Below are 26,383 nucleotides of genomic sequence, written 5' to 3' on the forward strand. Positions count from 1 at the left end.
GTCATCTTGGGCAATAACTGGGCGGCCTGTACACGGGGGTCTGGTAACGGAACGCGCTGGCGGGCGGCCGTGCGGAGAGCGGCGATTTCCTGGTCAGCTTGGCCCTGTCGGGCGGCCAGATGTTCTACAATTTGTTGTTGGCGCAGGCTGACCTCGGTCAGTTGTTGGAGTAACTCTTCCATCGTGGGGGGAGGAGTACTCGCCGGTCTGAAAGTGCAGAAACAGAAAGAAAAAAAAGTGGGGTTAGACGTGAAGATCGCTTGTCGGTGAAACTTCCAATCATGCCCGCATTCTCCACCACTGTGACGGGGTGGAAGAATCACGCGACAAGGAGAGCTCAAGTGAGTACCCCAGAGGGTGGATTTTATTAGCAGTCAGTGAAGTTTGTAGGTGAGAAGGTGTCAGGCTGGCGTGAAGTGGTGCTCTTTTTAGTGAGACAGGCGTGGGGCTCTCGTCAGAGCGGCTCGGTCACTCGCTGGCTTCTGAGGAAAGGGGAAAGAGACAACACACATTAGTCTTCAGCCTCGGTGTAATCCTCCCTCTCGTGCAGCCTCCCGCGGCTTATCTGGCCGCGGGCTGACGAGGCGCAGGTGTGGCCGATTCCGCCTTGACGAGCTGGTGCAGGTGTTCCGTGTCTGTCTCCAGAGCAACGCTGATGATGTGTCGGGACGCTCGTCACAATATATATATGTAGATGTACCAAACATATACTGCCAGAAAAAAATATACCATCTGACACATTTAAAAACATTTATCAATCTTCAGTCTGGGTATCACACTAATGTGTTGTTAGTGTGTTAAATGGTGACTGCTGTGCTAGACACACGCCAGCAGCCTGATGTTGTTGGTCCTCTGGAGGGATCTGGAGAGAGCAGCAGGTGTAGTGAAGACAGACAGTGCTGTGTTCTCGTGGAGCCTGTGGTGACCTGCAGTATTCCTCTCTCAGACGGCATACGCTGGAGAAGCAAACACAAGTTTAGATCACATTCATTGCTGACCATTTTTAATTTCTGATTTGCGTTGTAACTTATTGAGTATTGACACCACAATGTTTGATTAATGTTGTGTGTTTTGTAGGCTTTACCTGTCCAGCATGCTTCTGGTACTGTCTTTGAGGTTTCTTCCTTCAATTCTGCATAACTTTCAGACCTGAATAACACGTCAATGTCAGGAGGGTAGTATTATATGCGTCAGTGTACAAGTGTTTACCAACCTTAAACCACACTGATGCCATTGACCTGCAATTTTTCCATCAGTAACCCTTTAAATCTCTTTATTTAAGCAGTTTAAGTTTTTCTCTATTAGTGCCCCCACAATCTGTCTCTGCCTCCAGAACTGTCTGGCACAACAACACAGTGATAGCTGCTGTAACTAAAACAAAAATGTTTCTATATTTAATAATGCTGTAAAATAATTAAAATATAAAATTATGCTAATTTAAATGATTCAAAAGTTCACTTGCATTTGATAAGAAGCTGCTTGAGCGAAAATGACATGTAAACAATTTTAAGGCTATTTTGGCTCTGCTCATCTGGTCTGGTGTAGGGCTATAAGCCGATAAAATTAGACCACGGATCGTCTCGGTTTCACCGGGTGGACTAAAAGCAGACTTCATGTAGCCTGTCCTAGAGCTATATCGTGGCTACATATAGACCATATCATGAAATGACACTTATATCTTTGTAGATATTATTGACACTGTGAACACGATGGGATATCAACCATCTCATGCGCTGCCTGCCAAAAACTACAGTGAATCAGTTCTGACTATAAGTGGTCTACTAATAGCCGGTCTGACTACGAGCTAAACCGAGGCTACGCATTGAACATGTCAAAGAAATGAAACCAAACACCTTGCAATCACTGTTGGCTTTGCTTACATTATTGAATATCATACATCTCACAAGTTTTTCTGCCAAAAAACGACATTGTATTCAAATTCAAGGTTATTTGGGCTAGAAGTGGGTTACACATAGCCAGACTATGTTGGGTCTATAGTTAACGGAGACGGTGAAATGACGGCTGTTGCTTGCTGGGTATTTAACTTACAGATCTCAGTTTAAGTTTTGCTTTAGTTTTCTATTCTGTACTATTCTATTCTATTCTATTCTATAATATTAAACATATTATAATGATTTCTGAAGGATCATGTGACACTGAAGACTGGAGTAATGATGCTGAAAATTCAGCTTTGATCACAGCAATAAATTATACTTTAAAGTGAATTAAAATAGAAAACTTTTATTTTAAATTGCAATAATATTTTTGTACAATATATTTTGTGAAATAATTATCAGTGTTTTTTTTATCAAATAGATACAGCCTTGATGAGCATAAGAAACTTCTTTAAAAAACTTTACTGATCCCAAACGTTTAAACGGCAGTGTATTATACTGTAAAAAAAATGTTTTCTCAGGTAACCTAAAGTGTACATCATTTAGCAGAGGTGGAAAGTAACGAATTACATTTACTCGCGTTACTGTAATTGGGTAGCTTTTTTTGTGTACTTCTACTTTTTAAAGTAATTTTTAAAATCTGTAATTTTACTTTTACTTAAGTATATTTTGTTTGAAGTATTGTACTTCGCTACATTTTAAAACACATTAATAATAAAAATAAAAAAAATGGCTCCCTGGAAACTAAGTTACTGCAGTATATAATGGGCAGGAGAACAACAAACTGGCGCTAAAATCAGAAGAAAGATGCAGACGGACAAGACAGGCTTTAATGGTGCAGACCCAGCTGAAAACCAAACCCTGTCGTATTCTGCTGAAGTTGAACTCGAAGGAAATGAAGTGAACCCCTGGCCATGTGTATGCTCTATTATGCAGCGTAAACTGTGCTTGCCTAGGGAGACCAAACTAGCAGTTTATAAATCTCGACATCAACCCTTTGCAAGCATGTAGAGGTGAAGTAAATACTTGCATCATTGCATTGGTGGTTAAAATGAAGCTTTGGCAGTTTAGCAAACGGTTTTGCACAAATTAGCCAAAAAGACAGTGGTGCAAGGTAATATCGTAATTGTTTTAACGATGTGCGATTTGACATTATCAGAATTTAGCCAAAAACCAAACAAAACACTCCTACAGAGTGCCGTGAAGTCTAGTAGATTAGACTAGTGCACGCGCTCTTTCACTGCATTTAAAATGATCACGGAATTGAAGATGGGGGCAGAAAATGTATATTTATTTTATTTCATATAGTAAATCAATATCACACGAAGATTGCCGTTTTTCTCCAAAAATCAGCATATAGATTTTTTTTACAATAACAAAAATAATCCCAAACACAGCCATAACACTCCACTACCTGCCATCGAACACATCCAGAGAAAACGCTCGCAGCATCCTTAAAGACTCCTCTCACCCAGCCCACAGACTGTTTTCTCTCCTGCCCTCTGGCAGGCGTTTCAGGTGCCTCCGGACCAGGACCAGCAGATTAAAGAACAGTTTCTTCCCCAGAGCTGTCTCTTTACTGAACTCTAACCCCCGTTGATCCACTTCCTCATATATTGTTAACTCTTCTGTCCTACCTCACATCTGCCTTATTTGCACTACTGAATGTAAATTTTTATTACAGTAACAACTGTTTACTTTTGCATCTTGCACTATCATACCTAAATTGGATTATGCACATTTGCACTGCCGACTGTTATTTACATTATCAATGTTTACATTAGCATTTTGCACCGTACGTCTAATTTTAATATGCAATCACTTCCACTGCACTTTTACACTTTGCTTATAGTAATAGCCATCTGTATATATATTATATTGATAGTACATATCACCTGTAAATTCTGTTTATAGTAATAGCCATCTGTATATTTATTCACTATACATATTCACCTGTAAATTCTGTTTATAGTAATAACCATCTTTCTATATATATTTATACATATATTCAGTACATATCCTTGTCCTGCACTTATTCAACCATTGTATATCCTGCACTTGCTGCTATTGCACTTCTGGTTAGACCTAAACTGCATTTCGTTGCCCTGTACCTGTACTTGTGTAATGACAATAAAGTTGAATCTAATCTAATCTAATAACACTGTTTTGCTTCTCTGAGCAACATGACAGTGTTTAGTTCCTGAATGAATCAACTGTTTAAATGATTCGGTTCAGTCTCAATGACTCACTTATTAACAGTGACTTGGTGACACCTACTGGCGGTTTTAATTTCACATTTAAAGTATCTTTTGATTTTTTTTTTTTTTTTTATCATTTCAAATGAGTATTCAACATTTTATGTCTTATATATCAAAACATTATTTCTGCATTTGTAACTGCATTTTAAATGCATTCATGTCCTGCATTAAACAGTGTGTAAATACATCAAAATGCCACTTCAGATGAAGCTTCTGTTCTGTTCTGTTCTCTGCATTGCAAAGATGAATTTTGTTGATATTGATTTAATTTGCCTGGTAACAGCCCAAATGTCTTATTATTCTAAATAACTGATTCCTTTAATTAAAAACAACGAGTTTGAGATTTATAGGCCTATCCCAGGAGTGTCAAACTCAGTTCCTGGAGAGCCGCTGCCCTGCACATTAAAGTTAAAAGTTACACACTTTTTTGTGTGTGCGCTGTACAAGGTATGAAGAATGCTTTTGCTCAGGTGCCCGAAATGTCCGCCCAATAGAGAAAAGTTTTGCTCAGCAAGAAAAAAAATTAGAGGAAACATTGCTTATGAGGACATTTCCACATTTCCCCATTTTTCAAAACGCTTATAAATCAGTTTTTTTTTTTTTTTTTTTTTGAGAAAGTAAAAATGCACAGTTTCCTGTAAGGGGTAGGTTTAGGTGTAGGACGATAGAAAATACAGTTTGTACAGTATAAAAACCATTACGCCTGAAGGATGTCCCCACAATTCACAAAAACAAACGTGTGTGTGTGTGTGTGTGTGAGAGAGAGAAAGTGACAGTTGAGATTCAAATTCATGAACATTCCGCCATTTAAGTCTATGGGATTTTTTTGCCTGCTTTTTCGTCCGCTGTGCGAACATCGTAGGTCTGATCACTTAGAAAAGAGATAGCACTCTTCTCCTCAATGAGCCAGTTGATTTGACACCTCATTCATGGGTCTGTGATAAACGGTGAATGAACTTAACTCATCTTAAATTTTTCTGTGTTTTCTCTGCAGTCTTTCCTACTCTGTTATTACACAGAAAGGCTTTGCTGCTCTGATTTCAGCTCTGAGATCAAACCCCTCACACCTGACAGAACTGGATCTGAGCCGTAATACACCAGGAGACTCAGGAGTGAAGCTGCTCTCTGCTCTACTGGAGGATCCACACTGTAAACTGCAGAAACTAGAGTGAGTGTTATTATATTATTGAACACAAGAACTGTGTGAAAATACTGTCAAACAAAAACATTTCATTTTAAAGAAAACTCTATCGTCACTTTACTTACCTTCAAGGCATTTCAAAACAGTATGACTTTCTTCTGTGGAACGTAAGAGAAGATATTTTGAGAAATGTTTTTTGTCCACACAATGGAAAGCAATGATACCCAGACTTCTGTTGGCAACAATATTCAAAATCTACTGTGTTTCAAGGTCACACAGGTTAGGAACGACATGCAGGGAAGTACATAAGTGGTGTGCAGCGAAGCTAGTATTTGTATCTGTAACAATCACAAAATTATTCGTGTCTGTATCTGTATTCAGATAAAACCGGAAGTAGGCAGAGCTTGAACCAGAACGTCGTACAGTTATACTTGATAAGACCATTATGTCTATGGTTTTACGCATTGAATTAATAAAGCATCGAAAAAATGTCTAAGGTTTTACAGCCTTTCTTTTTTTTTCCGTAGTTATCACTGAACAAATATGCCATGTTTAACTAAAATATATTTTTTAATGATTATAATGTTTATTTAAATATCTTCTTACAGTCGGAGCCGATACCCTTGTATAGGCAGTGCTTCAAGATGCAGTGCGGTTATGCTTCAGGGAACGTGAGTTCGAGTCCCATTTTGGGGACCTTTCGTGATCCGATAAATAAATATTAAAGTATCTTCCAGTTAAAACAGTAAGGGTTCCTATGCAGTTTAGAAATATGGAAATTGATTTAGGAATTTCCAGGAAATGCATGGAAAAAGGCAAGAGCAACACTGCTATTTTATTTGCGGATATTTCATTCATAGAGTTTACACTCATTTACTTCACACACTTGTTACTGCGTTGTAATTTTAGAGGTTTATGTAAAACAACATGATTTCCTTCGGCTCACCGGTTCCTGCACATTTTAAACAAGTATTTCACTTAAGTAACTTGCAGGTCTGGAAAAGAGAACAGTAGCTATAGCCTATGGAAAAATATTTGTGTTTCGACTATTTGCCCTATTCAGTGTTCTAAAATATAAAATTAATTTCTAAAAATAAATTGATCATACAAGTAGAGAGCTTTCATGACAAACATTTAGTAATCATCCGAACACGACTGAATTAATTCAAGGCGCACTTTTTTATTACGCGTAACTTTTTAAGCAGTCTTTTTTTTTTTACTTTACTTTACTAAATAATGTGCGTGTGTGACGCAAACCATCAAAAGATAAAGAAGCAAACATGTAGGCCTAGTAGAAAATGTATCTGTATCTAAGCTGATTATTAGCCTACTCTTGACAGAGAGCTGGTTTGGTTTTTGAGAGACGTGCAACGCAGCTGTTTGATTGGTGATCGCACTGTGCTTAGTCCATTCATTCGTGTATCATATCGTAGCCTATAAGGTTTAAATCACTGCCTTTTAAATATACACAAATAACAGAACGTGTATGATGTATTATTTTAGTTGATATTACTCTTGCCAAGCTCTGATTTCTGAGAGATGCATGGAGAGTCAACAGCAAGCGGTGTTTGATTTGAACTCTTTTCATTCATAAAGTTTAAATTCATTCACTTCACACACTCATTATTGCGTAACTTTAGAGGTTTGTGTAAAATATCGCGCTGATCCCCTGCTCACCTGTTATCTAGCAAACACCAGACTGTGCTGCAGCCTCAGCCGAATATTTGGTCAGAATTATTCATTATCTGTTATTCGTTTTAAAAGCCATTATCCGTGCCTTTCCGAATAAGTTATTCAGCTTTGGGCACACCTCTAAACTACATTATGACAATTTTTATTTTTTGGTGAACGATTCCTTTAAGAATCCAAATGTGAATTATCAAATACAATGATTATACTGAATGTGCTCAACACAAATGTATGTTTGTATATACACTTATAGACCATTAAACAAAAAAGTATGTAAGTGTAAGCCAAAATGAAACATACAGATCATTAATTACAAAAATGACAGATTAACAAGTCTTTCTCCAAGCAATGATTTACATGTACTCCGTGACACCAAGTCTTGTACAATTTAATCAGTCTGAAGAGTATTTAACTGTCTCAACACAGGAATAATCTCTCCCGTGTATGTTTTCAACGTGACTCTAGTGATCTCCAGTGGCTCTGTTGAGAACGCAGCTTTAAACTGTTTCTCAGATATGATACTCACAGCTGCGCCGGTATCAATTTCCATCATAATTTCCTTGCCATTTACATTAAACGTATCTGTGAATGACTTTCTGCTGTTTTTATCACTTCACAGCGAAAACATGGGCAATTCAACATCCTCTGCCTCCACATACTTAGTATTTTTCTCAGCATAAGGTTTTCTTCCATTTTTCCTCTGCAAGCTGTCTTGATATGGCCAGTTTTCCTGCAGTTATGGCATTTTACATCTTTGAAATGACATACCTGAGCGCTGTGATTTTTGCCGTGACATCTATAGCACTTCTTCCCTCTTGATATTTGCCATAAACGACCCCGAGCGCTTATGTGATCCGCTCCGCTGTTTTGATGCGCTGCTCACTTAAATGTTGCTGCTGTTAAGACTCGCGGTCCGGATGGATGCCGGGTGCGGATGCGGTCCGCCTTTTGAATATCAGTCATATAAGTATTTAAGGATAAAAGACTCGAGTTGCTTTTAAAATATTCACGAGTCCTTTTCTTTATTGCAGAAAAGGGTGACATTCAAATAATAACAATACAAAATATAAACAAATAAAACAAAATAAAATAAATAAATAAAATAAAATAAATAAAAAGCATAGCTCACATTTAATTTTAACGAATAAGGATATTACAAAGTACCAGGGGGATTGAAGAGTGTATCATAGTATTTTAAACATTTCACAAACTTTTTGTTTTTTAACCAACCTGATCTCACAGAATTCCGTGTAATGACCACGGACTTAATTAACCCCGAATCTGTGGTGGCATCACGGAATCGCCGAAAATTCCGTGATGGGCTCACAGAAGGCATCAGCCGTGGTCCATGCACGGATTCACTGGTTCAACACCAGCGCTGCATCGGACCACGTAAAAAGAGTGACTCCGATGCAGTTATATTTTGTATATAAATTTATACTTTCACTGGAGTACCTGACCCCACCCCTACCCTAAACCTACCCAGTTCTGAACAATAATGATGACGATAAATTTCCCAGTATATCGTGTCGGCATATTGATGCTAAGGGTTTCCTATTTAAAGTGTTGAACCAGTGGATCCGTGAGTGGAGCACGGCTGATGCCTGTCACTGACTTACATTGGTATAACTTCTGTGAGCCCATCACGGAATTTTCGGCGATTCCGTGATGCACAGATTCGGGGTTAATTAAGTCCGTGGTCATTACATGGAATTCTGTGAGATCATGTTGTTTTTAACAGTCTTACTGAAGAAATATAAAAGTCAAAGTCAGAACAAAACAAATTTAACATAGGAGATGAATTAAGAAATTTCTGTTTATGCATGTGAAATATTGCTAATAAAATAAAAATGTTAACAATAAGTTCTAGATCCTTATTGCTTTTATTTTCATAATACAAGATAAGATCCTTTAAAGTAAAGCAATAATTAATATTCATTAAATTAAATATAAAATCTGCCAAATCAATCAAAAATGTATGACATTACAGTCAAAAAATAAATGAGTCAGTATCTCTTTCTCATTATTACAAAAACAGCATATATCATCAATATCAGAGAATCTTGATATTAAAGATTTAGAAGGGTAAATAGTATGTAGAATTTTGAAGTGTATTCCTTTTATTTTATTATTAATACAATATTTAAAAGGAATTAACCAAGCTCTTCTCCAGTCAATATTCTCAATTTTAGAGTTTCAAAAAATGTTTCCTCTAGGATATATTTTATTTTGTTTTTGGAAAATATTACAAATATGTTTGTTATTGCATTTTTTCTCAGTTAGCTTTTCAGGAACCCTTTTATTACGAATGGTCAGGAACCACCTTCGAGGCACCATTTCCTAATTTTAGTTATTTAATATTTGCACCCCCCACCCCTCCCACTAGTTTATTGTTCTTTCTATTGACATTTTTAATAATTTTAATAAACAAACTGAAAAACTAAAACAAATACATATCAAACATTGTTTATTGATAAACAACAGCAATATCCGTATTTCAAATAATCACCTTAAATAGTCAATACTGCACATCACAATCCCATTCATGGAAACACAATAGTGTTAATATTGTTATGAACAAAACATAAAACATTTACACCTTGACAAAACTGTAAAGAAATAAATGTGACTCAAATATCTCAGAACTTTAAAACACATTTCATGTACCTCAAAAATAGTACAATTTAAGTTAACAAGTTAAATTACAAATTTAATTATAATTTGATGTACAGTGCAATCAATAGTAACAATTTGTTTCCTGTTCTAAATGGAGGTCACTGATTGGGAGCATTCACACAGGGCATTTTAAGAAATTGATAAGCCTCAAGATAGCTGTATGTAGCTTAATAAACCTTCACATTTCCGGGTTTCTCAGCAGCGGAAGTTGTCACAGTTGGGTAAACTTCGAGAGCAGTGAATGGGAGAGTATTACAAATATATTTTTTGCATTCCCATTTGCTCAAATAGCAAAAGAAAAACTCTGCGATAGCATTTTCATGACTTTCAATCAAAGGAAAAAATTGGCAGAGACTGATAACAGCAGTCAGAAGAGAGAAGGATGTCAAATTTACCGTCCCTCCCACAGACACTGCATTAGAAACACCCTTGTGTTTGCGTTAACTACTTTTTTTTGGGAATTTGATACAAATGTGATATAATACAAAGTATAGTGTTATAAATGTACATAATTAAAAAAAAAAATCGAAATATATATACATTAAAAAAAACGAGGATTTACGATGCTGATGACCACTGAAATGCATCATCAGTCTTGTGAAAAGGGTCCATGATCTCCTCCAACAGACACTGTAGAAAAATAGTGCACTTTAGTGTACTTTTAATTGCTTTTCTGTATAATGTTGAATAGGCACTCATAGTAAGGTAAACTCATATCGGCAGGTTCGTCAGCAAGTAGCTCCTCACCATCAGGAAAATCTGCAGTGCTGCTCTCACCAAATGGGTCTCCTGTTATTACCACAGTTGTTGTGAGATTCTGTGTAGGCTGTTCATTGAAAAAAAAGGAATTACATAAAATTAAATAACAAAATATGTACATTTATTCACTTAGCATGTATTCATTTAAAAATGAGGAACACCACAAGCAATTACACACAGACTCATGGGGACTCGTGTCACGGTGGGGACCTAAATGGAGGGTAAACAAGCTAATAAATCACACAGAATGAACATGGCCGTCGCCAGGCTTTGAAAATTAGTGAGGTCCGGATGGGGGGATGGTTGGGGGGAGATTGGATGCTATAATAACCTCTTATTATGGAATTGTGCTATAATAACCCCTATATATATACAACTCATTATACACTATTAACACTTTAAAATAGACAGAAATTTTTGTGAAAGAAAGACGTTTTCTCTGTTTTGGAGGGATTTTAATTTTTAAATCATACCCTATTTATTGCATCAAAATTTGTTAATAAATTTCTATAGTTATGGGGTGGATAATTTTATCAGTTGTTTATTATACATGCAACAATGCTGTTATAGTTTTTATTTATAACCATTGCGGTGTAGCTGATAACTTTGTCTAGTGCTCTTATAAATGTTTATAGCATGATTTGTGAAAATTTAACTACTATGAATGACTTGGCATATACTTCTTCATAGTGTTTGCATATTTCATTTTATTCTGTAACCTACTTTTCTACAGATCTCTGCACTAGTGTTAAATGCTACTGTTTTTGACAGCGTTGATAACGTTTCTGACAGATAATATGAATTTTTTATTTTATTTTTTGCGTTTCCCTTATCGAATGTCGTAGGGTAGGCTATGTCAGAAATGGGCTTTTTTGATTACTGGTGATTACGGCGATGCAGTGTTGCCAGATATTGCTATTAAGATGAGCAAAAGCCCATCAGTAAATAAAAATAAACTGAATATATTACAAATCTTTTGCAAATAAGATAAGATAAAGATATCGCTGACCCGAAACCGCAAGGTCCTACATTATTAACTTTCTAAAGTGTCAAATTAAGTGGGAAAGACAAGTCAAAAACGTGCATATTAGCTGGATTTGGCAACACGGAGACTGCGCTCGCGTCCTCACTCGCAACTCTCTCAAGCATCGTTCACTCCGCCAGCGTCCCGCAGCGATCATTTTCATACCACGGACGCTAAACATTCTTGCAAACTGTCTAAACTGAATTATACATACAGACATATGAGGAGTTTAATAGCAAATTGGTCATTCAGAGAACAAATTTTATTTTTGAACATGAAAAATTTACCGAGGTTCGGACCTCGGTGACCTCATAGCTGGCTACGGGCCTGAGAATGAAGTTTTTTGAAAATCTAAACATGCAGAAAGTTTCCTGTAAGGGGTAGGTTTAGGTGTAGGGTTGGTGTAGGGCAATAGAATATACGGTCTGTACAGTAGAAAAAAGCATTACGCCTATGGAGAGTCCCCACAAGGATAGCAAACCAGACATGTGTGTGTGTGACATAAATTTGTATGATGACATGAGTATTACAAGGAGAAAGTGACTTATGAGCAATGTTCCCTCTAAGCTGCGCACATGCAAAAATGAATTGGGAAAGTCATCCAAGTACTCCAGAGTACATCCAAGTACTGGACGATTGGTGTTTTCATGGCAAGCTCAATGTTCCCTTGTTTATATCTTAATAAAATATTTGAGCCTATATTGATTCTCTTACAGTTTTTAAAGGTTCCTGTCTTATAGTAAATAAGTGTCCGTGACATCAGATATTAAAAATCCAATTATTTATTTATCCTCACCCTCATTGTGTGTGCGTGTTATAATCTGTGTACGGGATGAATCTAGATTCAGTTATTAACACTCGATCATTGTAGCCATATAGACCTGCATAACTATCGAATATTAAATCACTCAGAGCTGTAAATCTGTGCAATAGGTACGTGAGCACTTTTAATGAGTAAAAGAGACCTTCTCTGAGATTAATATATATTTTTTTAATTTATTAAAGACTATAATAACTACTAAAAATCTAAAATCAGTAGGCCTAATATAGTACAGTGATTCCTGGTTCTTCTTAAAGGATTGAGCCATAAAATCAGTCATTTAATTTGTGCCTATAGACTATATGTAAAAGTATAAATAAAAATGTTGCAGAGAAAATTAACATGTATTGCTTAAATACGCACTAAAGCACATTAATAATAACATTTGCTGTAGGTCAGATTTAATAACAGCTGTTTTAGTAAACAAAAACATTTAAAATAGGCCTATAGGCTATGCAAAAAAAAAAAGAATATATATTGTTTCAGCAAGGTTTTTATTCCCATTATCCACACATAAAACACCAGTTCACGCTGATGGACTATTTGGTATTATTGTCTTATTTATCACCGCAGTTGTTCTTTCAAATAAAACCATTTGCGGGTTTGTCCTATGTTTTACTGAACTACAGTGAATTATCATCATATCCTAAGTTTTTGCTTATCCACCGATCCTAAAATAAAGAATATAGGCTACATATTAGAGGTCGACCGATAGTGGATTTTACCGATACCAATAGCTAGGTTGGACCACACTGACCGATACCGATTAATCAATACTGAACCATACATTGTAAATGAATAAAAATATGAATATTATTTACTATATTGATCATTAAAGTTATTTCATAGTTTTTTCATTTTCATAGTTTGCTAATGTTAAAAGAAGAAACTTTAAAATTTTAAAAACGTAGCCTATTAGTTGCTAATAGTGAATGTTGAAATGAACACACTCTAACAAGGAACAATACTTCTACAGTTTTCATTAATGCTACGAATGGACTCTTATTGTTGAGTATTACCATCTAATTTCAACAATCATGCTTAAAGATGGCCATCTTTAAATATCTACACAAGGCCATAGCATTAAAATTACATACATATGGATATTGTATGTGTACTTACACACTTTATATGCTTCTATTTTTTAACACTTGATAATTATCTAATTAAATAAATGTTAGTCACATACCGGGCAAAAGCGCAGCGCTGCGTCCAGGAGAACTCAGAGGTATCACACACACACACACAGACACACACACACACACACCAGACGCTTTGCGTTCAATTCAAGTGGCGGTCTAAAACAATTTATTTAATCGCCAAATGGACATAAGTTTGCTTCAAGAATGAACAATGTGGCATAAATGAGTTTGAAGTTCGGTGTTTAAAAAAACAGAGCAAGCGGAAAGAGAAATCACGATCTATTACAGCGCTCTATGTATATGAAGCATACAGACTTTATTAGAGCTACAGAAAGACAAATGTTTTGCTGAAAAATGCACAATACATAATTTATAGCCTAGGGTGAAGTCATTATGTACATTCACAATGATTTGGGACAAATATAATGTAATTTAATAGAAAACTATGTGAATGGCGCTCTGTTCAGTGGCAGGATTTTCTGTCAGCTGTATTTAAATGTGCGTCTGGATTTTCCCACTCTGAGCAGCGCACAGTGTCACGTGTCAAAATAAACAACACGTGCTGTCAGTGATTTCCGCCTCTAGAGCCACTCTCGTACTGTATAATGTCAGCGGTCCCTTCTAAGCCACTCCAGCAATGGTTGCAAACCGGAAAACTATCGGCATGGATTTTTGCCGATAACCGATAGTTGCAGCAGTCAACTATCGGTACCGAATCAGTCGACCTCTACTACATATAAATATACATTATACAAAACAGCTAAATCTCAAACAGTGGATCATTTTTATCAACATCGCCCAGCTAAAACTGCTCAATGTTAAAGTTTGTCTGCTTCGTGTACAGTGAAAGTGCAATAATATCTGACTTCATTTAACGTGCAACTTTAACGTGCAAGATTGAGGACCACTATTTACGTTCATCACACAGAAACATAATTAATATTTCTCATAGGTGAGGCTATTTATATCATAGGTAGGACTATATCATGGCCACGAATTAAGAATTTGTTCTCCAGACTGTATTCGTCAGCTGCTATTACACAGCTCTGTTCTGCCCGAAGTACTCGGAGATGCCGAAGATGCTCCCTTCACTAATGTCATGGCTCCTAAACATGATAACAAACAATACAGATAAATAATGAACACATGTAAAAATGAAAACACAGATACTTACAAGACCAAGCAGGAATGTCCTTTATGGTTTGTTGTTCGCCCGCTGCTCTCCGGCTGGTAAACTCTTGTAAAAACAACATTCAAACGTCTCGCGCTGCCTCGTGTCTCAGTCAGGCTACAACTGACATGTAGCGGTTGGGAATTGTAATTGCATTTTTATTTATAAAATGAAAGACAGTCGAATAATATCAATAATATATTATAATGTGTATGAATGTTACATGTAACAGCTTGTGAGATGCATGTCATCATATTATCAAATGCAAGTAAACTTTTAAAACATTTTAAATTATTTTTCGCATAATGAGTAATGCTATATTTAATAATGCTGTAAAATAATTAAAATATAAAATTATGCTAATTTAAATGTTTCAAAAGTTCACTTGCATTTGATGAGAAGCTGCTTGGGCGAAAATGACATGTAAACAATTTTAAGGCTGTTTTGGCTGTGCTCATCTGGTCTGGTGTAGGGCTATAAGCCGTTAAAACCGAGCTAAACCGAGGCTACGCATTAAACATGTCAAAGAAATGAAACCAAACACCTTGCAATCACTATTGACTTTGCTTACATGATTGAATATCATACATCTCACAAGTTTTTCTGCCAAAAAACGACATGTATCTAAATTCAAGGTTATTTGGGCTAGAAGAGGGTTACTGTTAACGTTTGTATTAGGTGTGCACTCACACTGCTCGTGTCATGTGTTACCTGCCTTTCCATAAAAGGACATATGCAAATAAAAAAAAGTTAGTTCCAGTTCATCAGAATACAGAGTGGTGAGCGTGTTTTTCCTCCGTGTATCTAAATTTATTTTACTGGTTATCATACGTGAAATGGCTGCACCAACAGGTTATGGGCCCAGAAGAGAATCGGGTAGCCGATGGAATAGACTGTGTTTCGACGGAGATGAAAAGAATTACGAACTTTGGGAAACTAAATTTCTAGGCCACATGCGTTTACTAGGACTGAAAGACACAGTGATATCAGCGCCCCCCACGCGTGGTGATGAAGATGAAGAGGCTGCCAACAGAAATGAGGAAGCGTATGCTGAACTGATTCAGTACCTGGATGACAAAAGTCTGTCTCTTGTCATGAGAGATGCGGCGGATGACGGTGGGAAAGCTCTACGGATTTTGCGGGCCTACTACGCTGGTAAAGGGAAGCCGCGAATAATAAGCCTGTACACAGAGTTAACCTCCCTGCAAAAAATGGTGAATGAAAGTGTAACTGGCTATATTATTCGTGCAGAAACCGCAATCACAGCACTAAGAAATTCTGAAGAGACGCTTAGTGATGGACTTTTAATTGCGATGATGTTGAAAGGTTTGCCGGATTCATTTAAACCATTCGCCGTACATATCACACAAAGTGATGCAGACATTACGTTTGCAGAGTTCAAAACCAAGTTGAGGAATTTTGAAAGCACGGAAAACTTTCATAACAGCGCCAGTGAAGATAACGTGATGAGAGCGAGTGCCTCGACTCCGGAATGGAAGGAGAGGGAAAGGCTTGCATGTTCGGAGATTATGTGCTACAGCTGCGGCCAAAAAGGTCATAAAGCTTGTGCGTGCCCGACCCCAAATCGGAAAAGACAGTGGTGTTCAGCTGACCATTGCGTGTACAGTAAACAAACTGGAAAAGAGAGAGAGACAGTAATAATCTGGGTAGATGATCTCATTATTGCTGCCAGTGACAGTGATTTACTGAATAATGTGAAAAAGATGCGGACATCAAGATTCAAAATGAAAGATCTGGGAAAGCTCAAACATTTCCTGGGAATTGATTTCAATCAAAATGAAGGAGTTGTAAAAATGAACCAGAAAAGGTACATTTTGAGGATACTGGAGAGATTTGGTTTGTCAGATTGTAAACCCAGATCGACACCATGTGAGCAAAAGCTGTATTGCAACAGTGATAGTGATCCTGTTGATCCTAAGAGGTACCGCGAGGCAGTTGGTAGTTTGATCTATCTGATGACTTGTACTAGACCTGATCTAAGTTGGATTGTTAGCAAACTGTCTCAATATTTGTCTGACCATACGAACAACACTGGTCTACTATTCTATTCTATTATATTCTATTCTATTCTGTTCTTTCAGTTTAAATGCTTTAGTTTGTTTTGATATTATATTATGATTGGCCTATATTATAAACCTAATAAATAATTGACCTTGTTTTTTAATGGAGTGTCTTGCTCATCAAGGCTGTATTTATTTCAAAAATACAAAAAAAAAACTGTGATGATGTGAAATATTATTGCAATATCTAATATTGGTTACCTATTTTAATACCTATATTTTAAAATATAATTTCTTGCTGTGATCAAAGCTGAATTTTCAGCATCATTACTCCAGTCTTCAGTGTCACATGATCCTTCAGAAATTACTCTAATATGCTGAGTTATTATCAGTGTGTCTGATCTAATGTGTTGATTTATTATCAGTGTCTCTGATCTAATGTGTTGATTTATTATCAGTGTCGCTGATCTAATATGTTGATTTATTATCAGTGTCGCTGATCTAATGTGTTGATTTATTATCAGTGTTTCTGATCTGTGTTGATTTATTATCAGTGTCGCTGATCTAATGTGTTGATTTATTATCAGTGTCGCTGATCTAATATGTTGATTTATTATCAGTGTTTCTGATCTAATATGCTGATTTATTATCAGTGTCGCTGATCTAATGTGTTGATTTATAATATGTTGATTTATTATCAGTGTCGCTGATCTAAGATGCTGATTTACAGTGAAACTGTTGTGCTGCTTAATATTTTTTGGAACCTGTTACTTTTTTCTTTGATTCTTTAATTAATAAAAAGTTAAAAAGAACAGCATTTATTCAAAATATATATTTTTTCTAACAGTATGTCTTTACTATCAATTTTATCCATTTAACACATCCTTACAGAATCAATTCTCTTTATCTTTCTTTAAACTTTCTTTCTTTTTTTTTGACCACAATTGATTAAAAATATTATAATGATTTGTGAAGGATCATGTGACACTGAAGACTGGAGTAATGATGCTGAAAATTCAGCTTTGATCACAGCAATAAATTATACTTTAAAGTAAATTAAAATAGAAAACTTTTATTTATATTTTCTCAAATGTCTAAAATGTTTTCTCAGGTAACCTAAAATGTACATCATTTAGTTACATCAAGGGTCAAATCAAATATAAATAGCACATTAGTTAAAAGTTACACACTTTTTTGTGTGTGCGCTGTACAAGGTATGAAGAATGCTTTTGCTCAGGTGCCCGAAATGTCCGCCCAATAGAGAAAAGTTTTGCTCAGCAAGAAAAAAAAAAAATGAGAGGAAACATTGCTTATGAGGACATTTCCCCATGTCCCCATTTTTCAAAATGCTTATAAATCATACAGAATGAGGGTTTTTTTGAGAAAGTAAAAATGCACAGTTTCCTTTGAGGGCTAAGTTTAGGTGTAAGACAATAGAAAATACAGTTTGTACAGTATAAAAACCATTACGCCTAAGGGATGTCCCCACAATTCACAAAAGCAAACGTGTGTGTGTGTGTGTATGGGGTGTGATAACTGCAGTTTTTTCTTCTCTCTAAGCAAACTGACAGGAGAATTAACATGTATACCAACCTGATCTCACAGAATTCCGTGTAATGTTCACGGACTTAATTAACCCCGAATCTGTGGTGGCATCACGGAATCGCCGAAAATTCCGTGCTGGGCTCACAGAAGGCATCAGCCGTGGTCCATGCACGGATTCACTGGTTCAACACCAGCGCTGCATCGGACCACGTAAAAAGAGTGACTCCGATGCAGTTATACTTTCACTGGAGTACCTGACCCCACCCCTACCCTAAACCTACCCAGTTCTGAGCAATAATGATGACGATAAATTCCCCAGTATCGCGTCGGCATATTGATGCTAAGGGTTTCCGTGCGTGGAGCACGGCTGATGCCTGTCACTGACTTACATTGGTATCACTTCTGTGAGCCCATCACGGAATTTTTTCTGTGAGCCCATCATGGAATTTTCGGTGATTCTGTGATGCCACCACAGATTCGGAGGTTAATTAAGTCCGTGAACATTACACGGAATTCTGTGAGATCATGTTGTGTATACGACCGCCAGCCGTCTGGCAAAAATCCCACAGTATTCAGGCGTCAGACGTAAGATTTGACTCGTTAGACGTCATGGTCACATGTCGGAGCTGCGCTCAAACTGCACGGCTGTGACGTAGCAAAGAAAGGATTTTTGGTAACACTTTCTATGAAGCCCGTCTTCATAATACATTATAAAGGTATTCTTAAGGCATAACACACGTGTGAATAAATACATTGATAATCATTTGTCTTTCTCCTATTTTTCCCCAAGGAAGGCTTTAAGGTGGTGATCATGATAACAGTACCTGAATTACACATTACATTTACATTTACATTTAGTCATTTTGCAGATGCTTTTATCCAAAGCGACTTACAATTTGGGGAATACATGAAGCGATTCATCTTGAAGAGGCAATCCGACAAACGAAGTGCTTGTAACAGCACGTCTCAGGCATTGTTTAAATAAGTACAAGCTAGCAAGGGAAGGAATAAATAAGGAGAAAGAGGTTTTTTTTTTTTTTATGTGTAGGGTGAAGTCAAGTAGTGTCGAAAGAGATGAGTTTTCAGCTGTTGCTTGAAGATTGACAGGGATCCAGCACTCCGAATATGGGTGGGAAGATGATTCCACCAGCCAGGAATGGTGAACGAGAATGTTCTGGAGAGTGATTTTGAGCCTCTTTGTGATGGTACCACGAGGCGTCGCTCACTAGCAGATCTCAGACTTCTGGAGGGGATGTAGATTCTTAATAGTGAGTGCATGTAGGCGGGTGCTGAGCCTGTGGTTGTTCTATAAGTAAGCATCAGTGTCTTGAACTTGATGCGAGCTGCGATTGGTAGCCAATGCAATGAGATAAAGAGAGGTGTAACATGGGCTCTTTTGGGTTCCTTGAAGACCAGTCGTGCCGCCGCATTCTGAATCATTTGTAGAGGTTTGACTGATGATTTGGAATGGGCTTTTGCAATTCGCAGGGCTTCAGTGACCGAGAGAAGCGCAGTCTCAATTGGCCACTCCTGAAACCTGACTGTTTAGCGTCCAGTTTGTTGTTCTGTGAAAGAAACAATGAGACCTGGTTGAAGACAACACGTTCAAGTGTTTTCGCTATGAATGGAAGGAGAGAGACAGGTCTATACACATCTGTCTCCCTACGACTGTGATCATAAGGCTTCAGTAGATAGCAACACATGAACATAGATAATAGACGATAACATTTGACGAAAATGTGTCAAACCAGTAACAAAACATTGTCAAATAGGCCTATGTATAAACATTTATTAACTATTTATCAATAAATTAGGCTATTGATATGAACATGTAGAGTAGTCAACAAAAAACTGCTCCAGTAATGAGCAGCTGTATGACGTGAAATAAAAATCCCGAACTCTGAAATAATAGACATCTGCTAATCATACAATTATCAACTTCAACAAGGTCTACTGTGCCGTGATGCATTAATTATTACCAGTAAGTTCACATGTGCTCTGATTAACATTTATTATATTCTAATATTTTATTTAAATGGTTACTGTGAATATATTTGGAGAAAAGCGCCATAGTCGCTGAATAGGGCTTCATGATTTGCTTTTGATTTTTAGGTGATATTTCTTGGTAAGTGAATTATAAACAGTGAAAAAACACTCATAGGTAGTTATTTATGCAGTTTATTTTATTATCAAAGCCTGTGTGATAACATAACCTGAGGCTAAAAGCTGTGATATTAATGTTGTCCACTAGAGAGAGCCACAGGATACAGAATAGGCTTATTTGAAGCTTATTTATGAAAATCAATTTCCATACTTTTGAACAGAAATAAATGCATAAAACACTTTCATTTAACTATGATGTACTGACAGTATAGTTTTATATAATCAGTGTACATTGAAATCTGTGAATCTTGTCCCAAAAATTTTCCAAATGTTTTTTTCTAATAAGCTGTTTTACAGTTTTTCTCGAATACTAACACAGAATTCATGAAAAAATTCACCATTTTCTATAAACACAATCTCTATAAACACATTTGGATTATACTGCCATTCTCTTAGCAATATATGCTGCTTACAAGAGAGCCGTGAACTGGTTGTTCCTGTTTGTTGTTTTACAAGTTATTATACTTCTTCTAAATAATATTGTCAGTTCATTAATGTATATATATGTATATACATTAATAATATATTGCACTGTCAATTTACTCCTCATATTTTAGTCAAAATATCATGACTGTAGTGGTAAAAACAAGCTTCAACTTTCCAATTTTGTCCCTTGTTTCTTGGCCACTGTGGGAGGTGCTGATGCAATAATCCGACGCGTGCAAAGTAGCATGAATAGATCCAGAAAGACTTGTTGAAACAATAACTGAAGTTCATTAAACCAAAATTAGCTTGAATTGCAACATAAAACAAACAAATATCTTAAAGGCTAATCGCAGGCTTGTTGCACCGTGCCATCTTAGCTGCGTGCGCACGGTCGAAAGACTGTATGCTCTCGCACCAGCACCCCTCTCCTGTCAGGGGTGGCATATCCTTTTAAACATTTTCCCTTCACACCCAAAGAGGGCACACACTCAGAGAAATAAACAACATTAACAATAAAGCAGCAAACTAATATTTAAATGAACATATAGAAAAATGAAATTAGATAGTAAGCATGGCTCCTACAATGACTAAGATTCTGAAATATTCATGGATTTGGAGGTGCTAAAATGTTGTAGCATATGGGTTTTTTCTTTCTTTTTGCTCAAAACAAAAGAAAAAAGAAAGTAATTTATAGCATTTAAGACATTTCAGAAAATCACAGCAAAAGTTACTGCAGACGTCACGTTTCTTCTCACACAGCTTCACACACGAGAAGAGGGCAACGAAAGTGTTGTGCTTCTTATCTCACGCCATCACGCCATGTGTGTGTGTGTGTGTGTTTTTGTGACAAATGAGGACATAAATTTGTATAATGACAAGGGTATGACAGGTATTACAAGGAGAAGGTGACTTTTCAGGACATTACCCCATGTCCCTACTTTTCAAAACGCTTATAAATCACACAGAATGGAGTGTAAGTTTCCTGTAAGGGGTAGGTTTAGGTGTAGGGTTGGTGTAGGACAATAGCACATACAGTTTGTACAGTATAAAAACCATTACGCCTATGGAGAGTCCCCGTAACAAAAATACCAACATGCGTGTGGGTGTGTGTGTGTGTGTGTGTGTGTGTGAGAGAGAAAGTGACAGTTGAGATTCAAATTCATGAACATTCCGCCATTTTAAGTCTATGGGATTTTTTTGCCTGCTTTTTCGTCCGCTGTGCGAACATCGTAGGTCTGATCGCTTAGAAAAGATACAGCACTCTTCTCCTCAATGAACCGGTCGATTTGACACCTCATTCATGGGTCTGTGATAAACGGTGAATGAACTAAACTCATCTTTAATTTTTCTGTGTTTTCTCTGCAGTCTTTTCGGCTGTGATATTACACAGGAAGGCTGTGCTGCTCTGATTTCAGCTCTGAGATCAAACCCCTCACACCTGACAGAACTGAATCTGAGCCTTAATACAGCAGGAGACTCAAGAGTGAAGCTGCTCTCTGCTCTACTGGAGGATCCACACTGTAAACTGAAGAAACTACAGTTAGTGTTATTATATTACTGAACACAAGAACTGTGTGAAAATACTGCCAAACAAAAACATTTCATGTTAAAGGGATAGTTCACCCAAAAAAGAAAACTCTGTCGTCACTTTACTTATCTTCAAGTCATTTCAAAACAGTGTGACTTTCTTCTGTGGAACATAAGAGAAGATATTTTGAGAAATGTTTTTTGTCCAAAAAATGGAAAGCAATGATACCCAGACTTCTGTTGGCAACAATATTCAAAATCTACTGTGTTTCACAGAAGAAAGAAGGTCACACAGGTTAGGAACGACATGTAAGGAAGTACATAAGTAGTGTGCAGCGAAGCTAATATTTGTATCTGTAACAATCACAACATTATTTGTGTCTGTATCTGTATTCGGATAAAACCGGAAGTAGGCGGAGCTTGAACCGGAACGTCGTACAGTTATACTTGATAAGACCATTATGTCTATGGTTTTATGCATTGAATTAATAAAGCATTAAAAAAATGTCTAAGGTTTTACAGCCTTTCTTTTTTTTCGTAGTTATCACTGAACAAATATACTATGTTTAACTAAAATATATTTTTTAATGATTATAAAGTTTATTTAAAAATCTTCTTACAGTCGGAGCCGATACCCTTGTATAGGCAGTGCTTCGAGATGCAGTGTGGTTATGCTTCAGGGAACGCGAGTTCGAGTCCCATTTTGGGGACCTTTCGTGATCCGATAAATAAATATTTAGGTATCTCCCAATTAAAACAGTAAGGGTTCCTATGCAGTTTACAAATATGGAAATTGATTTAGGTAATTTCCAGGAAATGCATGGAAAAAGGCAAGAACAACACTGACAGCAATACATGATTTCCTTCGGCTCACCGGTTCCTGCGCAGTTTAAACAAGTATTTCACTTAAGTAACTTGCATGTCTGGAAAATTATGGGAAAAAAGAGCACAGTAGCTATAGCCTATGGAAAAATATTTGTGTTTCGACTATTTGCTCTATTCAGAGTTCTAAAATATAAAATTAATTTCTAAAAAATAAATTGATCATACAAGTAGAGAGCTTTCATGACAAACATTTAGTAATCATCTGAACATGACTGAATTAATTAAAGGCGCACTTTGTCATTACGCGTAACTCTTTAAGCAGTCTTTTTTTTAAATAATGTTTTTACTAAATAATGTGCGTGTGCCACGCAAACCATCAAAAGATAAAGAAGCAAACATGTAGGCCTAGTAGAAAATGTATCTGTATCTAAGCTGATTATTAGCCTACTCTTCACAGAGAGCTGGTTTGGTTTTTGAGAGACGTGCAACGCGGCTGTTTGATTGGTGATCACGCTGTGCTTAGTCCATTCATTCGTGTATCATATCGTAGCCTTTAAGGTTTAAATCACTACCTTTTAAATATACACAAATAATAGAATGTGAATGATGTATTATTTTAGTTGATATTACTCTTGCCAAACTCTGATTTCTGAGAGATGCACGGAGAATCAACAGCAAGCGGTGTTTGATTTGCGCTCTTTTCATTCATAAAGTTTAAATTCATTCACTTCACACACTCATTATTGCGTAACTTTAGAGGTTTGTGTAAAATATCGTGCTGATCCCCTGCTCACCTGTTATCTAGCAAACACCAGACTGTGCTTCAGTCTCAGCCGAATATTCGGACAGAATTATTCATTATCCGTTATTTGTTTTAAAAGCCATTATCCGTGCCTTTCCGAATAAGGTATTCAGCTTTGGGCACACCCCTAAAGTACATTATGAAAATTTTCATTTTTGGGTGAACGATTCCTTTAAGAATAAAAATGTGAATTATCAAATACAATGATTATACTGAATCTGATCAAGACAAATGTATGTTACATACGTTGTTGTTGTTTAATGGTCTATAAGTGTATATACACTTATAGACCATTAAACAGCAACGTATGTAAGTGAAAGCCAAAATTAAACATACAGATCAATAATTACAAAAATGACAGATTAACAAGTCTTTCTCCAATCCATGATTTACATGTACTCCGTGGCACCAAGTCTTGTACAATTTAATCAGTCTGAAGAGGATTTAATTGTCCCAACACAGGCATAATCTCTCCTGTGTATGTTTTCAGCGTGACTCTAGTGATCTCCAGTGGCTCTGTTGAGAACTCAGCTTGGAATTTTTTCTCAGATATAATACTCACAGCTGCGCCGGTATCATTTTCCATCATAATTTCCTTGCCATTTACATTAAACATCTCTGTGAATGACTTTCTGCTGTTTTATCACTTCACAGCGAAAACATGGTCAATTCAACGTCCTCTGCCTCCACATACTTAGTATTTTTCTCAGCATAAGGTTTTCTTTTTCCAACTTCCATTTTTCCTCTGCAAGCTCTCTTGATATGGCCAGTTTTCCCGCAGTTATGGCATTTAGCATCTTTGAAATGACATACCTGAGCGCTGTGATTTTTGCCGTGATATCTATAGCACTTCTTCCCTCTTGATATTTGCCATAAATGACCCCGAGCGCTTGTTATGTGATCCGCTCCGCTGTTTTGACGCCCTGCTCTCTTAAATGTTGCTGCTGTTACGACTCGCGGTCCGGATGGATGCTGGGTGTGGATGCGGTCCGCCTTTTGAATATCAGTTATATAAGTATTTAAGGATAAAAGACTCGAGTTGCTTTTAAAATATTCACGAGTCCTTTTCTTTTCTTTTTTTTTATTGCAGAAAAGGGTGATATTCAAATAATAACAATACAAAATATAAACACATAAAATAAAATAAATAAAAAGCATAGCTCACATTCAATTTTAACGAATAAGGATATTACAAAGTACCAGGGGGATTGAAGAGTGAATCATAGTATTTTAAACATTTCACTGACTTTTTTGTTTTTTAACAGTCTTACTGAAGAAATATAAAAGTCAAAGTCAGAACAAAACAAATTTAACATAGGAGATGAATTAAGAAATTTGTGTTTATGTAAGTGAAATATTGCTAATAAAATAAAAATGTTAACAATAAGTTCTAGATCCTTATTGCTTTTATTTTCATAATACAAGATAACATCCTTTAAAGTAAAGAAATAATTAATATTCATTAAATTAAATATAAAATCTGCCAAATCAATCCAAAACTTGTTTACGACATTAGTCAAAAATAAGTGATTCAGTATCTCTTTCTCATTATTACAAAAACAGCATATATCATCAATATCAGAGAATCTTGATATTAAAGATTTAGAAGGGTAAATAGTATGTAGAATTTTGAAGTGTATTCCTTTTATTTTATTATTAATACAATATTTAAAAGGAATTAACCAAGCTCTTCTCCAGTCAATATTCTCAATTTTAGAGTTCAGAAAAAATTCAAAAGAAAAACTCTGTGATAGCATTTTCACGACTTTCAATCAAAGGAAAAAAAATTGGCAGAGACTGATAACAGCAGTCAGAAGAGAGAAGGATGTCAAATTTACCGTCCCTCCCACAGACACTGCGTTAGAAACACCCTTGCGTTTGCGTTAACTAGTTTTTTTTGTAATTTGATACAAATGTGATATAATACAAAGTATAGTGTTATAAATGTACATAATTTAAAAAAAATCAAAATATATATATACATTTTTTTTTTTTTAAATCGAGGATTTACGATGCTGATGACCGCTGAAATGCATCATCAGTCTTGTGAAAAGGGTCCATGATCTCCTCCAACAGACACTGTAGAAAAATAGTGCACTTCAGTGTACTTTTAATTGCTTTTCTGTATAATGTTGAATAGGCACTCATAGTAAGGTAAACTCATGTTGGCAGGTTCATCAGCATGTAGCTCCTCACCATCAGGAGAATCTGCAGTGCTGCTCTCACCAAATGGGTCTCCTGTTATTACCACAGTTGTTGTGAGATTCTGTGTAGGCTGTTCATTGAAAAAAAGAGGGAATTACATAAAATTAAATAACAAAATATGTACATTTATTCACTTAGCATGTATTCATTTAAAAATGAGGAACACCACAAGCAAATACACACAGACTCATGGGGACTCGTGTCACGGTGGAGACCTAAATGGAGGGTAAACAAGCTAATAAATCACACAGAATTAAATTTTTTGAAAATCTAAACATGCAGAAAGTTTCCTGT

At 36.4% G+C, this 26,383-nt stretch overlaps 1 pseudogene; it reads left to right on the forward strand.

The window, feature by feature from the left end:
- Nucleotides 1-26,383, forward strand: part of LOC131529976 (NACHT, LRR and PYD domains-containing protein 3-like) — a 540,773-nt pseudogene that overhangs the window by 484,639 nt on the left and 29,751 nt on the right.

Source organism: Onychostoma macrolepis, chromosome 22 (assembly GCF_012432095.1).
Source record: "Onychostoma macrolepis isolate SWU-2019 chromosome 22, ASM1243209v1, whole genome shotgun sequence".
In the NCBI taxonomy this organism is placed as follows: domain Eukaryota; kingdom Metazoa; phylum Chordata; class Actinopteri; order Cypriniformes; family Cyprinidae; genus Onychostoma; species Onychostoma macrolepis.